The sequence below is a fragment of the Mastomys coucha genome, chromosome X, assembly GCF_008632895.1.
Source record: "Mastomys coucha isolate ucsf_1 chromosome X, UCSF_Mcou_1, whole genome shotgun sequence".
Taxonomy (NCBI): domain Eukaryota; kingdom Metazoa; phylum Chordata; class Mammalia; order Rodentia; family Muridae; genus Mastomys; species Mastomys coucha.
The window spans coordinates 83,148,628-83,161,800 of NC_045030.1; positions in this window are offsets into that span (position 1 = coordinate 83,148,628).

Sequence of the window (13,173 nt, forward strand, 5' to 3'; positions counted from 1 at the left end):
AATAAGGAAAAGAAAAAGAAAATGAAAAAAAAAAAACCTTGTTTCTTCTCCCTTCCCCCTGCTCAATAACCCAATCTCTCCCACTGAAGTACTTTTATCATAAAGGGATGTTGCATTTTGTCAAATGCTTTTTCAGCATCTAGTAAGATGATGTCAATTTTTTTCAGTTTGTTTATATTGTGGATTACATTGACAGGTTTTCATAAATTGCCCTACCCCTACATCTCTGAGATAATAGTGGATGATGTTTTTGATGTGTGTACAAATTGCAAGTATTTTTGAGTATTTTGGCAACAATATTCATGAGGGAAATTTGTCTGAAATTCTTTTTCCTTGTTGAGTCTTTGTGTGCATTTGGAACCAGGGTGACTGCGGCCTCAGAGAATGATTTTGGCGTTCCTTCTGTTTCTCTTTTGTCGAATAGTTTGAGAATTATTGATTCTTCTTTGAAAGAATCAATAATTATTGGTTCTTCTTTGAAAGAGTGGTAGAATGCTGCATTGAAACCATCTAGCCTAGGGCATATTAGTTTTATATATATTTATATATATATGTATATATATAAATATATATAAAAATATATATATTTTTTTTAAATGTATATATAATATATATTGTTTGGGAGATTTTAATGACTGCTTCTATTTTCTTAGGGTTTATAGGACTATTCATATAGATTACCTGGTCTTCATTTAGCTTTTGTATTTGGTATCTGTCTAGGACATCAGAAATTTCACTGTGATTGTCCAATTTTGTTGAGTACATGCTTTGGAAGACTTAAAGATTCTTAGAATTTCCAAAAGATCTGTTGTTATGTCACCCTTTTCATTTCTGATTTTTGTTAATTTGGGTATATCTCTCTGCATTTTTAATAAGCTTGTTGTATTTTATAAAAAAGAAAGAAAGAACCAGGATATGTTTGTAGAGGCACAGAATATATTTGTAGAAGGGTGTACCTCTGTGGTTCCATACTGATGTATCCATTATCCCTGAAGTACTAGCAGTACAACAGATATAGTGTAGAGAAGGGTAGTTGAGGAAAGAGTAGAAATAAATAAAGGCAGAGGGAGATAGAGGAGATTAGAGGCTGGCCAGGAACAAGTGGAGATATATGAGGGTGGTGGAGAGGAATGGAAAGAGAAGGAACAGAGGGTAAGAGAGTAAAAAGGTAAAAGAGTGAGATAGTGAGGAGGGGGTAAAGGACCCAAAATGAGTCAGGCATACCTTGCTGTTGCCAGGTACCTGGGACAGAGCCTTGAAGGAATGTTAACAAGGTTGACTAAAGGTCTGTATATCTTGGTGGTTTTCTAAAAGAACCAGATCTTGGTTTTGTTAATTATTTCATATGGCTCTCTTTTTTTCTAATTGATTATTTTAGCCATTAGTTTCATTATTTCCTGATGTCTACTACTCCTCTGTGTATTTGTTTCTTTTTCCCTTTTCTTCTGGAACCTTCAGATATACTTTCAATTCATTAATATGAGAGCTCCTCAATTTCTTTATGAGGTGACTTAGTGCTATAAATTTTCCTCTTCGCAGTGCTTTCACTGTGTCTCAAAAATTTGGATATATTATACCTCATTTTCAATGAATTCTAGGAAGTCTTTGATATCTATTTCTGCCCTGAAATTGAGAAAAGAGTTGTTCAGTTTCCATGAGAATTTCTATTGTTTCATTTGTTATTGAAGTCCCACTTAATCGATGGTGATCTGGTAAGATAAAAGGGGTTATTTCAGTCTTGTTTTGTGGCTGATTATATGGTCAATTTATGAGAAGGTTTCATGAAGGGCTGAGAAGTAGGCATATTCTTTTAGGTTGTGTAAAATATTCCATAGATATCTATTATATCCATTTGAATAGTAACCTCAGTTTCATTATTTCTCTGTTTAGCTTTTGCCTCGATGACTTGTCAATTAGTGAGAATGGGGTATTGAAATCTCCTAATATTAATGTGTGCAGTTTGATTTGTGATTTAATCTTTATTAATGCTTCTTTTACAATGTGGTTGCATTAGAAGTAGAGATGTTGAGAATTAAGATGTTTTCTTGATGGATTTTTTTCTTTGGTGAGTGTCCTTTTCTGTCTCTTTATGTTGCTTTATGTTGAGTCTATTTCACTAGACATTGATATGGCTACTCCAGCTTGTTTCTTCTATCCATTTGCTCAGGAAACCTTTTTCTAGGCCTTTATACTGAGATGATGTCTATCTTTGTTGCTGAGATCTGTTTCTTGTATACAGTAGAATGATGAATTCTGTTTATAATTCATTCTGTTACACTGTCTTTGGGAATTGAGTCCAATGATTTTTGAGAGATATTAATCACCAATGATTACTACTTCTTGTTGTTTTAATGATGGTGGTGGTTTGGGTGTGTGTGTCTAAGTGGTGAGTATGTTTCTCTTCCATTGGTTTTAATGGTATGAAACTATTTTTTTGTTTTCTTGAGTGTAGTTATCCTCCCTTTGTTAGAATTTTTCTTCTAGTATCCTCTGTAGGAATGGTTCAGTGGAGAGTTATTGTGTATATTTAGTTTTGATGTGAAATATCTTGGTTTCTCTATCATATCTTCACCTGAAATTCTATATTATGTCTCCTGTGTTCTATTGTTGATGTTTATGTCTGTAATTCCTCTTCTCTTTCCTTAGGTTTTTCTTCTCCCAGATTGCCTCAGCTTGTGCTGTGAACCACTGAATTTTAGATAACATAAGAATAAACTTCATTCTAAAATGGAAAATATGGTAAAGCACTGTGAATCACAAGATGTGTTATAAGACATCTGAAAACCAAAGTCACACAGTGAAAAGCAGTAACTAGCAAATAGGTTTGTTTTAATAGGATTAGTAAGAAATTATCAAGGTACCAACATGAATAAGAATCCAAGAGCTGAGCTGAAAATTAAGAAACAAACAAACAAAAACATTGAGAATCTATGCAATGCAATTATAACAAAAAATTACCAAAATCCTAGAAATTCATAACCAAGCACAACCAATTATAATGCCACATAATAATGAACAGGTAATAGCTTCTGTATATACACTAACATCATATGAAAATCAAAACACAATGTATGTAAAGATTTCACAAACAAAGAGGAAACTCTAAGAAAGAAGTTTATAGGAATAAATGTTTACATTAAAAAATCAGAGAGATCTCAAATAACTCAATGAAACACATCTAGGTCACAGAAGTAAAGGCCAAAGTAAGTAGGATGAAGGAAATAATAAAAATGAGGGCAGAATTTAACATAATGGATACTAAAAGATACAAAGAATAAATAAAGCAAATATTTCTAAAAAGGTAAACAAGATCATCAAACACTTAACCAAACTAATTAAAATAAACAAAAGACTCAAATCAATATTATTAGAGATGAAACAGAGGACCTTACAACATATAGTAGTAAAATTCAGGAAGCAATATATTTGAACTATATTTAGAAACATAAATAAATTTGAAGACACATATGATGTATAAAAGTTGAACCAAGCCGGAAAGTGGTGGCGCCTACCTTTAATCCCAGCACTTGGGAGGCAGAGGCAGGCAGATCTCTGAGTTCGAAGCCAGCCTGGTCTACAGAGTGAGTTCCAGGACAGCCAGGTATACACAGAGAAACCCTGTCTCAAAAAAAAAAAAAAAAAAAAAACAAAAAAAACAAACAAACAAAAAAAAGTTGAACCAAGGAAAGCATCATTATCATACATATATCTATAGAAACATGATTGAACCGGTAAGATAGATTATTCCTAAAAAGAGAAATTGGAGAATAGTCTTGAACATATTGGCACAGAAGACAACTTCTTGAACAGAACACCAATAGTTGAGGCACCAAGATCAACAGTTAATACCTAGGATCTCATGAAACTGAGAAACTCATATTAGCCAAGAGACACTGTCAAAAAACAACAGTTTTAAACATATATTTAAATATGATTATATATCTGTAATGAGAAAAGTTCAATTGTGATACATACATTTTTAAGTATTTTTATTAAATTAGCAAATATTTTAGAATATGTGCATATACAAACATACAATTCTACACAATGGGGAAAGGTTTTCACAAAACTAAAATCTGACAAAGGGCTAGTATTCAAAATATATCAAGAACTCAAGAAACTAAACTTCAACAAACGCACAACCCAACTTAAAAATGAGGTACATATATAAAGAGAATGCTCAAAAGAGGAAACTCTAAGGGCTGAGAACCACTTTTTAAAATATTTAACATCTTTAACCATCAGGAAAATACAAAGCAAAATTACTCTTATGTTCTATATTACACATATCAGAATTGCTAAGATAAAAAAATGAACACCTCATGCTGGTGAAGATGTGAAGCAAGGAGAACATTCCTCTGTTGCTGGTGGAGTGTATACTTGTAAACTTTGGAAACCAATTTGAGAGTATATCTAAGAAAATAACTATAACAGATATATGCATAAATGAATTCTATTATAACTTTAAAGAAAAATGAGCATATATGCCTCTCAATATATTCTTTTAAATATGAATAGACATGTTGTAAAACTTTTTCTATATGGTCTCATATCCCTGTACCAAAACTATAAAAATACACCAAAGGAGAAATATAGAAAACTTTTTTCCTGATGAATATATACACAATGTTAAAATATTTGCTAATTAATTGAAAAATATTTAAAAACTATGTACTGCAATTGAACCTAATTCATTACAGAAATATACACATGTTTAAATATATGCAAATAAAGAACTATAATGTGTTGCTGGCCAGTGGCAATGATAAGATTGGGTTTCCTGGAATATGGTGTTAGGAGGAAATTGGCTAGCCATAATTATATCTTACCCCCGTGGAAGGCACCTTAAAAATTAGACAACAGGAGATGTGATCACCCAGTCATCTTCCATTTAATAATCTCTTTGTTACAATCCAACAGGTAGAATGAGTGAGGCAAAACCCCTCTCCCAAGTTCATCAGAATATAGGCCCAATCAGCAGCTCCTTATTCGGTCTCTGGAGGTGGGACTTCTGATGTAACTGGAACCAGGAGCAAGGCGTGGCAAATAGGAGGAGGTGGACAGAGAGGTGTGGTTATGAGAGGCAGGCAGGATCTAAAGAATCAGCCCTCAAGCCAGGAGGGTTACAATTCCTCCCTTTTTATTAGAAAACAGCAGGTTAAAGGCATACTCAAAGGGCACAATCTTGTACAGAAAGTCTTATGGTGCTTGAAGGTTATAATCTGTGGATAATTCTACTGAATGGCATCTTACCTGTCATCAAGGTCATGTGCAGCTCGTTTGATTCTACAAACTGGGCTTATTATGTATTTATTCAAAAACACAGCCACTTGGCACATGCCTCTGTCTTAGGTTGACAACGCCGGAGACCTAGCTACAGAGACAATTTATTAAATGCACCTAGTCCGTGCCTATAATGTCAAGACATGCCTTTATCACCTGCAAAGTCCAGGAACTACCACAGACTCTCTGGAGTCCACTTTTATTGAAGTCCATGTGAAGCAGCGATGGTGTGCTAATGGACAGCTGGGCATAGACACCTAGTTGAGTTGCCAAATAGTAGCTCCCAATCTAGGAGCCTCTTCAATATGTTTGCCTTCAATAAGCCTTTAGTTCAGTTGTCAATAAGTAACTTTCATGTTAGAAACTCTGAGATTGAGCTTGGATAAGGAGGGCTCTGGGACTGAGCCTGTTTTTTAGGTAAGGAGGGTTCCAGGACTGAGTGAATTTTGATTATCTTTGTACTCTGGGAGTGAGTCTCCTTGATATAAAAACTTAAAGGTTTAAAAATAACAATAACTTGAAGATGTCTCAGGCACTTTAGTTGCAAATTAGCATCACTTAGGCCCAAGGCTTGGCCTCTAGGTATAGAGGGAAGCCAATATTGACTCTTAGAAAGAGGTAGAGTCCATTTCAGCGAAGCAAACTTTGCTAGCCAGTAAAAATGTTCAACCAATATTCTTGGCACAAAAACATGTCTATAAAAAGATTTTGTGTCTGTATCCACTTGACAAAATAAGGTATTAGGCCACCATTGTGTACCAACACCAACGGAGCCTCTTCCACAGATCAAGGTGGGGTTAAGAAAAACAACGTGTTAGTAAAAGGAGTGACACACCATTCCATTATGGATTTTTTAAGACAAGCGAAAAGCAACATGCCTTTGAACATGAGCAATAAGCGAAGCATGCCTTAAAAGAGGCAAAAAATTAAATATTATTTAACATAATCAAAAAAAGCAAAACATGCCTTTAAACATAAGCAAAAAACAAGACGCTCCTTGGGTGGAATGCAGTGCGGTGCATATTCCCCCTCCTTTTAATATTATAATAAAATTCTTAAACCTAGCCATTAGTAATAGATGTAATGATGAAAACAAAGTCTAATAACTTAAAATTAATAATCATAAGAATATATACCTTTAAGACTAGCTAGAAACCAAATGAAATCTTGTAAATTGATTAATAAAAATTTAGAACTAAGCTTTTAATGATCTAAAACGACAGCCTTTAATTTCGAATTTGAAACTTTTCTCTGCCTATCTAGTTTTGTGATCAAAGGCATGTGCACATGCCTCCTGGTTAGATATTTTGTTAACCATTTTTACCTTTATCTAGAGTTTCATCTCTATGGAGCTGTCTTTTTGAGGAGTTTTCATTATCTGTGGAAAAAGCATAAGAATACCTCTCTTTTTGAGGTCATTAGAAACATCTGAGCATTTTTACTTCTTGCCTGTGACTTGAAAGCCAAAACAAGCAGCTGTGAGAATCACTAGCTTGTAATTTATTATCTTACCACTAGATGGCACTTAGTGGTTGCAAAACCGTGCGAGCATAATGTACACACGTAAAGGCACTGAGCAGATCCCAGTATCTGCACGTGTGCACGTGGCCATGGTAGCTTTGTTCACTGCACCTGCACCGCCGACCTGTGGTCCCGGGGCCCCGCCTGCCTGCCATCTGGGTTCCCGGCCATCTCCGTCACCCAGCCTCCCAGGATGTGTGGCCGGGCAGAGTCCCCATCTGGTGGGTTAAGCGGCAGGCCAGAACCAACTAGCACAGAGACAGGGACCGCCCATCTCTGCCTTGGAGAGAAGACCCAGTGCACCGAGCAGACCAATGCAGGCCATGGCGGGAAAAACCGAGCCTCTGGGGCACTGTGCAAATGTCCCTGAGCTCCTGCGGAGCCATGCAGGCAGATCGAGAGGTGCGCACGTTTGCACTCTGTATTAGGCCCATATCAGCCACCGTCCTGCCCGAGTACTCTGTCATGTGGGCAGAACACGAGAAACCGCCAGGCATGCTCCCACTCAGGATCCTGGCATCTGCTCTCCTGCCAGGGACCGTTTTTCTGTGCTCAGGTCCCTGCTCAGAGCAGATAGCATGGAATAAAGGAAACTTTCAGCCCTCGTGCTCTCTAGTGAGTGGGCGGGGCCTCTGAGGCCATTCTGTCCCCACGTGTATAATAGGACAAAGATGTAAGACAATGACATAAAAAAAACAATTACATTCATTCAAGACAAGACAAACTTACACTTAGACAAAAAACACAGAACGGAAAACAGGGAATTCCCATAGTACCTCCACTTCCTGGGAGGCTCCATTAGCCCTCCAACCCGGAGCTTTTTGGAGAAAAGGCTGTCTCCATCTTCCAAATCCTGGCCCACTGGCCATCTATCTACCTGGCACCTCGGCCATTTACCTGGTACTCTGGCCAACTTCACCCAGCACTTTGGCTGTCCATCCCAGCGTGATTCCACAGTCTATACCTTAAGAGATCTCTGTTCCTTTTTGCTCCAATCCAGCCCCACATCTGGGAGCCACCTGTTGCTGGCTAGCGGCAATGATAAGATTGGATTTTCTGGAATATGGAGTTAGGAGGAAATTGGCTAGCCATAATTATTTCTTACCCACATGGATGGTACCTTAAAAATTAGACAACAGGAGATGTGATCACCCAGTCATCTTCCATTTAATAATCTCTTTGTTACAAGCCAACAGGTAGAATAGATGATGCAAAACCCCTCCCCCAAGTTATTTTAAGCTAAATTATAGGGATTAGTGCTAGTTGTATATTAAAAAGGCTATATGCTTAAAAATGCTCTCCCAAGGTAATACTAATTATATGAAGAAATAATCATTTTCATATGCATAAAAATTGACTTTTCTCCTTGTGAATACCTCCAATCATATCTCCATCTGACATATTGCATAATATTTGATAATTCACCAGGGTTATAACTAAATATCTTCAATTGTATCCTCTTATTTTTAAAATAAAATAAAATAAAATATGAATGTCTTCATATTATGGTGTCAAATCCATTCAACTTTGTGATAAACTTTTTAAACTGTTTCAAAATTGCTTTTTAGAGATAGGAAATTGTATAGCACAGTGGTGGAGTGTTTTGTGTGTTCAAGCATGAAATGCAAAAGAAGTTTTTTTTTCTTAGCACAGTGCAATATATACATGAATAACAAACAAAAAAGTAAATAAATAAATAAGTTGTGTGTCAGGTCACTTAGTCTTTAGATTCTCCTTGAAAGCATCATTTCAGTTTTATTTTATTTTCTCATAAATATAATAAATACTGAAACAGTACACTAAAATGTTATAGGCACCTTTAAAACAGATGTAGAGTTGAGCTAGGATTGTAATTTCTCCATAGATATTCTTAGGGTAGCATAAAAAAAAACTGTCAAAAAACAGAAAACAAAAGACCAAACAAACAAACAAGAACAACAACAACAACAAAAACAAAACCTAAACAGTGGTAGCATTAATAGACATGCTGATGTAGAAGAGAGAAATCTCAAGGAGCTTCACCCCAGACACAGAATAACAGGTAAGTAATGAATTTTGAGAGATGGAATTCTATGTTCTCAGGGTAGAGATCAATACCAAGTGGTCAACCCTGGAATCATACTCATAAGCAACACTAAAGAACTCAGTGTGTCATATGAATATACTTACCGCTTTATAAGTAAATGTATTAATAATACTGAAAGAAAAAGATTGAAACTGCCTGCAGTTTCTGGAACTGGATTCTTCCCTGATGGAGAAACAAAAGCAAGTCTCTAGTTTCCATGATATTTGCATAACATAAACACTGCAGTGTTGCTCAGGCACCAATGCCTCAGCAATGCAGCAAAAGCCATCTCAGCAGTCTCATAGCTCCGTGGGTGGACTTCTAAGCTACTGCTTTGAGGAGAGGAGGAGAGGAGGAGAGGAGGAGAGGAGACAATCTGCAGATTTCCTTTGTTTAGCTCCCCAGGTAGGATAGCTGCTTCCAGGTGGAGGCTGGCAGTGGTTTGGCTAATGGGGGAGGTTACAAAAGATGTCATGAATTTGCAAAGGTGGAAGGGTAGGAGGGTATGGGAAAGACTGGAGAGAGAAAATGGAAGTGGAGAAAGGTTGTAATTGTATTTTAATTATGACTCTACTGATCTGGTATTGTTTTAGTGCAGCCAATTTGTCTTTGGAAAAAGTAATCTTTATTCACAATACAATTTTACTTTTAAGATTTATTAGTATTATCAATTCTTCTTCTTTTAAAAATTTTCATGTAAGGTTCTTTAATATGAGGACACTTTGGTACTATATTATTTTATTTACTTAATAAATCTATCTGGCATAAACCAACTGAAGTATTATCTTTGGTACTAGATGATTTGTCAAATGCTGCAGTAGTCTGTATTTCCAATTTAGATTCCACATGAGGGAAATAACACATACTACCAAAATGTATAGTATTTCAATTTTGCATATGTATAGGCAAATGAGTCATAAGTAGTATGTAATAGAAGTTGGAAAATCTTCCATGAAGTCATTACAATTAAATATGAATCCTGAAATGAAAGTGTGAGTTTTTAAATACAGGATTTTGTAATTATGCATTTTCATGTGTTGGGAAAATAACTATTTCAGAGACAAGCAACAATCTTTAAAGGGTTTTGCTCACTTTGAAAACTGGCCTAAACTGGGTACATATGATAAGAATATGAAATTGATTCACTGAGAAATAATTGATGTAATTTATAATTTAGACTTTGGTATTATTTGATGAAAATAATAGTCACAGGTATATATTTTATTGCTTTTTAATAAATTTTTTTTGCTTTTTTAATATTTACTTAACCTATTTATGTCAGTATTGTTTTTTTACCAAAGAGAAACAATTCACCTCCAAAACCTTGGTCTATTTGGTTTAGTAAAACTGAATCAATTGTCCTAAGAAAAGAGTGGGATATAGAATAAGTCATATCTAAATAGCCATTTTCATTGCTAGTAATAATCACTGGCATAAGCATGGCATAAAGAAGTCAAATTAAATATTAATTCTAAGTTCCCTATCTCAGAAATCAGAGTCAAAAAGGACTGGGACAACAATATCAACCAATCAGAACCCCCAGAGGTCCTAGGGACTAACCACCAACCAAAAAGTACACATGGAGGGGCCCATGCCTCCAGCTCCATATGTAGCAGAGGATGGCCTTGTGGGACATCAATGGGAGGAAAGTCCCTTAGTCCTGTAAAGGCTAGATGCCCCAGTGTAAGGGAATGTGAGGTTCTATCTCTCTGGACTACCACCACAATTCTTACAGTCACATTACCAACCTTGTAGTAGACCTATTGGAAGGGTCTATGATCCCACCTCCCTTCCGAGGGAAGTCTGCTTATAGTAATACTGGAATTCCTATATTTTGTGAACCCATTAATCCACCTTTCTAGTCATCATTCATCCCATTCTGTGAGCATCTATACCTAGAAACACCTTCTACCCTACCAGTGAACACACTTGTCAGGGCTTCAGGTCCACAATTTTTTTCTGCCCTCTGAAAAGAACCACAGACATTGTCATAAGAGGCTTCAAATGATGCTAATATTCTATTAGCCTTTAAAAAAATTGAGCATTATAAAGATTATAATTTTTAGTTCAAATGCCTAAATAAGAAAATATTAAATCTTTCAATAATTTACAGGGAATTATAATTTTCAAATAACACCTGTAAAACTAAGTTAAAGTCATGGCAAAGGTTTCCAATAAAATTCTATGCAATATATCATTCTTTTATACTTCTATTGACTTTTACAAAAACTTTCTGCCTTTATCTTCATGCTTCCTAATACTCAAACTACTTGTTGAAGAATTTTTAACCTATTTGTGCCTACCTCCTTCTGAAGGATACTTGGAGGCACTCTTGCATGAAGATTTAGATTTGGGTTTCTTCTTTTCTCCTGAAAGTTTTCTGGACTTTGGACAGGCCCTGTTTGACAGCTGTTGAGTAGACATTGAAAACTGTGTCTTGGATCTTTTGGGTAATGATGATCTTCTGTGTGAGCAATTACAAGATTGATATTTGGATTCTGAGTGGTCTGGAGAAGATATGCTGTGAGATTTTGTTTGAATCCTGGTATGGGAAAAATGCTGTCCTTCAGATTCACTCTGAAACTCATGGTTTTCTTCCTCATAATGGTATTGCCTTCCCTGGCAACAATCAGGTTGACCATAATGTGGATCATCATTGTGCACCATCTGTACCTTCAATTTACATCCATCCAGTCACATTCCATTTAGGGCATATTTTGCATCCTTGGCATCACACTTGTTGTAGAAATGGATGAGGGCAAAGCTCTAGTGCTCTTCAGTTAAGTGATTTCAGGAGATGTATACATCATCAACAGGCCCATAATCCTTAAAGATGTACTTCATGGTATAAGATGAAGTGTGGTATGCTAGGTTTTCAACCTTGAGGTACATCATTTCATTTACATTGAGAAGAGAATGAGAGCAACACATGGTCCTTGATAGTTTTCAATCCTCTGAAATGAACAGTTTTTTAAGGAAAACATGTTTTATCTATAAGAGAAGGAAAAACACCAAATTCACTAAACAAAGAAAGAATATTAAAAGCAGTGAGGGAAAAAGGTCAAGTAACATATAAAGGCAAGTCTATCAGAATTACGGCAGATTTCTCACCAGAGACTATGAAAGCTAGAAGATCCTGGGCAGATGTCACACAAAACCTAAGAGAATGCAAATGGCAGCCCAGGCTACTCTACCTAGCAAAACTCTCAATTACCATAGATGGAGAAAACAAGATATTCCATGACAAAATGAAATTTACACAATATCTTTCCAGAAGCCATGCCCTAAGAGATGAAAAACATCAACATAAGGAGCGAAACTACACCCTAAAAGAAAGTAATCTTTCAACAAACCTACACAGATCTAATTTCACCTCTTACAACAAAAACAACAGGAAGTGACAATTACTTTTTTAATATATTAATATGAAAATTAATATTACCAACATATCCTAATCAATTAAAATCCAAAAATATGAGGAATTAGGAATTTGTTGATTGTCATCCAATGGTCTCTCTAATTTGGTAACTGGTTTTCAGACCAGCTTATATATTTGAAAAGTATTTATATACCCAAGGGAAAGATAAACAATTAATTTTGGAGGTGGCTTGTAGGAAAGAGAACAACAAAGAGTGAGACTAAATGCTTTGTTTGATATTTGTAACTCTTGTATCAAGTGTGAAGAAGAGGACTTTATAATGCAGATAAGAAAATGCTTCGTTTTGAGAGAAAAGTGCTGGCAAGATGCCTCAGTAAGAGCTTGTTATTTATTTTGGAATGATGGGGTTTGTATAGAGGTTAAAGGTCAACTTGGCACAGTTGGTTCTCAAATTTCAAGCTTGGTGTTCAATGCCCTTCTCCTTAGCATCTTGCCAGCCCTTGAATTCAGCCTCCAGTACCAATGTAAAGAAGTAGGTACAACAGCATGCCCCTATAAACCTGGCACTGGGACTTGCTGGCCAGTCAGTCTACCCAAGTCAGTGTGTTCTAACTTCAGAGGCAGTGTCTTACAAAAATAAGGCAGAACACAATGCATCTTCCTTGGGACTCCACATTTATACTCATGTGCATATACAAAGTGAAAGGGATAGTGTTTGGTTGATTGTTCAAACTTGTAGCTTCAAACCCTGGGCTAAACACAGTTAAAAGAAACAGGTGAAGTCATAGAGGTGCTTTCATCGATAAAATGTGTACTTAATCTCTATTAGGTAAAGCTTCAACAGTAAGTTTTCCAAAAAAACCAAAATTTTTTAAACCAAATTAAGTTCTTTTTTTTTTTTTAAAGATTTATTTATTATTATTAT